Source organism: Gavialis gangeticus, unplaced genomic scaffold, assembly GCF_001723915.1.
Source record: "Gavialis gangeticus isolate Ggan-Ray unplaced genomic scaffold, GavGan_comp1, whole genome shotgun sequence".
In the NCBI taxonomy this organism is placed as follows: Eukaryota; Metazoa; Chordata; order Crocodylia; family Gavialidae; genus Gavialis; species Gavialis gangeticus.
In genome coordinates, this window is record NW_017729025.1 from 125,652,891 (window position 1) to 125,658,059 (window position 5,169).

A 5,169-nucleotide genomic window follows, 5' to 3' on the forward strand; every position below is an offset into this window, starting at 1 on the left:
TCGATCTTGTCATCCTTGGGTGACTCTGGTGAACAGATGTTCCCCCAGGTCCTGGTGAGCACTCCTGATAAACTTGTTTGTGGTCATCAGATCGCCCCTGAGCCTGCGCTTTTCCAGGCTGAAGAGTCCCATGGCTCTCAGCCTCTCATCATAAGGTCTGTTTTCCTGACCTCTGATCACACGCATTGCTCTACTCTGCACTCTCTCAAGCTTCTCCACATCCTTTTTGAACTGTGGAGCCCAAAACTGGACGCAGTACTCCAGCTGCGGCCTCACCAAGGCCAAGTACACTGGGAGAATGATGTCCTGGGATTTGTTTGAGAAGCATCTATGGATGCAAGCCAGTGTTTTGCTCACTTTACCAGCTGCAGCATCGCATTGCAGATTCATGTTCATCTTGTGGTCAATCATGACCCCCAAGTCCCTTTCATCTGTGGTGTTAGCCAGAGTAGCACTGCCAAGCCTATAAGCATGCTGCAGATTTTCTTCCCAAGGTGGAGAACCTTGCATTTTTCGGTGTTAAACACCATCAGGTTCTCATCCGCCCATTTCATGAGCCTGTCCAGGTCATCCTGGATCACCCTCCTGTCCTCAGATGCGGATGCTTTACCCCAAAGTTTGGTGTCATCAGTGAACTTGGCCAGCCCACTATTGACACCAATGACAACATCATTGATGAAGATATTAAAAAGCCAATCAACGCTTGGAACACAGAGTTACTGTGGGAATACTAATGCAAAGGCAAAAAGCTGTATATCCCATTAACACCCTACAACATCAAGTCTGAAAGAAAGCTCATGTAACATAATATCAAGTCAAAGTAAAACTGGCTGCAAGGTCCCAGTTTGGTTAATTGCAATTACAGTAAATATTTCATCTTGGAGAAGTAAGCAAAAGGCAGATTGAGTTGAAAGGTGATGTTAAGAACAGCACAACAGGAAATTAGAAATAGAGAGATGGACTAATAATGAAATGCCCTATTAACTAGGGGCACCATTAAAAAGTCTGCATGTAACCTGCATTTTACCGAATACAATGGGGAAAATATATTCAGTATCCAAACAACGTCAATTGTTTCCCAGCACCAACAGTTTACTAAAGAATAGACACAAAAGCATGAGAGGGAAGAGAAAGAAGAAAGGGGAATGATAAAGATGTGAAGAATGGCTATTTAATGATGCCCTGGACTTTATCTCTCTGCCTAGTATTGTCTTTCCCCACCTCTCTCTCTTTCTCCCTCTCCACATCAAGTAACTGGCACGCACAATATTCTGCAGATGAATCAATCGGGAGAAAGAGAATTGTCCATGTCTCTTGTCATCAATCTTTCCCCACAACAGAATCTGAGTCAGAGCTCTTGCTCTCACTTTCACTTCTGAGTCACTACCCAAAAGGATGCTATTTCTGTAACCTTCTTTTCAGCAGGGATAAATATTGTTTGAGTTGGATAGGTAGAAAGGGTAGCACTTACTTTCATCCCTACATCATTTGCTGGTTTACTGCTATGGATCTTGCTTTTTTGCCTGTTCACAGGGCATCCAGTGGAGAATGCACACCCAGAGGAAGGGACAGTGAGATTATTTTGTTTTTCCAGTCTTCTTGTCTCTAGTTCTACAGCCCTCCCAGTCATTTACCCAAAAGACAACTGCTAAAATGATTTTTCTGTCCAACTACATGAACACATTGTCTCTTGAATGCCTTCACTGACCTCCTTAGTTTTCTCTGTCAAGTTCAAACTTCCTAGCCTTATATTAAAAGAAATGAGAAAACACTGCCTCTCACCACAGCTAATCTCCCATTTCCTGCTGCTCTCCACTTTGCTTCTTACATTTATTTTACGACGTCCTTTCCCACCACTCATTTTTATCTTTATTTTGCTCTTGTCTTCAGGCCTTCTTTGACAGGCTGGTTTAAAACATCCACCAGTTCCTTGTTCATCACTCTTTCTCTGTAACAACAATGACCAAGCACTTTTCATTCTTGGGTCTCAAAATACTTTAATATTAGCATTATAAGATGATTCCTATTTTACAGATGCAGAAACTGACTGACTGGGAGGGGAAGTGATTTGTACAAGTTCACCTTCAGACCCATGGCATAGAAAATAGGTTTAAATTAATTGGGCACCTGGATTCTTGCCCAATATGGCCACCACTTCAGTATAGTCCATGCCACAAAAATTACCCTCCTCGGGAACAGGAACGCCCCATGTGGGATGGAGGCATTTAGAACTGTGGCTTGATCTATGTTATGTTAAAATGTCTGTATTATACCTTTACTCACTACTCACTACATCCCTTCAGGGCTCCACAGCATTGAAGTCTTGCAAACTGCCCTGTAATGGCTTTGGCAGCATTTGAATTAGGTAGGAACACTTCTTCCCACTACTTTCCCTGAGTTGACCAAAGCTTTTCTCCCACATGTACATATTGTAGATGAAAACAGCATCCAGTACTCGGCATATAGAGAACAGGCAACTTCCAACCTTCATCCATGTGAAGACTAGATTATTTCACATATATTCAACTCAGCAGATCTTACTGTGTCTCTGACTTTGACTTCTAGCCTATTTTATTCTCCTATCAAAAAACATCTCATTGCCTCGAGATATTAACCATGATCTCTGAGTGACTTTATCAGGTGAGGAGCCACTTTCCAAACATACAAGCTGATGGAAGAACATTGTTTTTTATTGCAGTCCTTATTGCATCATTTAGGTTGAAATGTTGATCTCAGTGGTTATACATACTATTTTGCTGAGGGGCTGAATGCATTTTAAGAGCTGCTTTACCATTGCTGTGTTTTTATACCTCTTACACATATTACAACTTTGGTTCTGGGATGGCTGGCACTCTCACCCCCTCAACAGAAAATCAGGACTCATACTCATCCAAGGATCATCCAAGATCCATGTTGATGGGTGCAGCAGGTTGTATTACAATATTTGCATTAGCAAACTAAAAGCTTGCAGCTCTCTCTCAAGACTCCACCTCAAAGAAGGGTGCTGAGCATGAATTACTCTACTTTCATCTCAAACTTGTACTTCTGATAGGCATCTTACTTTAGCAGGGTTTGGATGGAGAAGTGTGCACAGCTTAGGAAATGAAATAAGATCAACCCCTCTTGGTCAAACCACCCTCTTTTAAGCTCTGTCATTTGAAGACAAGCTAATCGACATCTTAAGCACATTCTGGAATCTGGACCAATCTCAAGGAGTGTCACTTAGGCCTTTCATCCAGCATCACACTTCACTTAAGTGATTTTTTCAGAGCCTAGCATGTATGGAACTGACTGCAGTATTTTATCCTCACTATGAAATATTCTTCTCCTTTGTGACATCAGCTCATCTTGAACACTGCAAAAATGCTGGCAGAAGAGATACCAGGGAACTATTTGCAAAAGTTGCAAAGGATCAGTAGATCCAGAAGTGGGGTTTTTTCAGCCTGGGAACAGCTAAGGGACATTTGAAATTAGATGGAAACATTCCAGAGGACACTGAAGATTTAGTGGTAGTGTTTGAGGGAGCCTCCAATATGAAAGGTAACATATTTTGGTGAGGACTAGAGGGGACAGGATATGATGGACAGGATGTCAGTAACAAGGGTGGCAAGTTGAACTAGTGGAACATGGGGAAAGGAATGAAATGAGAAAGGTAAATGAAGCGGAGTACAGCAGCAGGCTGAGGCCCCAACATCAGACATACAGTAGCTCTGAAAAGTCTCATAGATCCCGTGAGTCCTTACATTGAAGAGAAGTGACAAAATCATCAGCAGAGAGATGAGAATGACCAGCAGAAGCCTGGGGAGGAACAACATGAGAAGGGAGTAAAAAACATTCAAGAGCTGCCTGAGGTTAGTGCTGCTGGACTATGAATTATGAAGAGATGCATTCAAAACTGCCTTAAAGCTTAACTATGAAGCTTGGACAACAGAAAGAGGGAAAATAAAATTTTTGAGAGCCCAAATCACACCCAAGAATCTGGGACGCAGCAGTTTAAACAATCCAATTACTCTGTGAAGCCCATTATTGGAAAAGAACCCTCTCTCCTCCACAAAACCCCCCAGCTCCTCTGTTTATTTGGTATTTGGTTTATTTGGTATTTATAATCCTATACCCTTCCTTTTACCCACTGCTTTTGGAGACAAGTGATGTTTTCAGTTGTGGCCGAGCAAGGGAGGAATCTTAAAACCAGACATTGGCAGGTTCATTAAATCTTGTATTGATTTTCTAGTTACGTGGACGTTGATCTGGGAATTCCAATAGGCTGGTTGTTTATTTTTGCAAAGGTTTCCTTTAGAATTGGGTGGAATATATGCAAAATGCATCTGAACCATAGAGGACAAATTGGGTTGCATAATGGAATATAGATCTGAACTCCTGCTGCTGCTTGGTTTGCAAAACAAAAACATAAATGAGGCTTTATGTAACATCACCCTGACCCCACTTCACTTCCAAATAAATGGTTTCTGTGCAATGTTTCCTAGAGAAAAACGGGCCCATCCCACACTCCATACATTTTTAAAGTCAGCTGAAATCAGTGAAAGTCTTGACTGGCTAAGGATTGCAGTACCCCAAATAGTAATATCCTGTGACCTGCTAGTTTGATTGTGTATTCTCTCTGGTTATGTATAGGGATTTATCCTGCTTCTTGTTTGAATCATGGATCATTACTAATTTAGCTTTGTTACATCTTTAATTATGACCTTTTGGTTAGAACTGAATAAGTGGTATAATTTGACTTTAAGAGATATGCCAGGACTCAGCTACTGACATTTCCAGGTTTCCTAGAAATTGCAGGGATCATAGAAATTTAACTTGATAATTACCTCAATATTTCAAGTTAGATAATTGCTCTATAAAATAATTACAGGTTGTTGTTTTTCCAAATTCACTTTGTGGGTTATTGTAGGTTACAGTAGGTTATGTTGTGTGATGTGTCACAAGATGGAGAAGTAAAATGCATCTTATTGCAAGGTTATTCAACAAGATATACTATTATTTGATGGCAGGGATGCATAGAATCTTAGATAATCATTGGTTTTTACTTAAGTACAAATATAAATACATAAAATACCTGAACTCCCATTTTCACCTAAATAATTACTAGATTAAGTTTTTTCTTCTGTTTAGAACTAGCAATACCTATTTCTAAGTGGTTTGCTAAAGAAG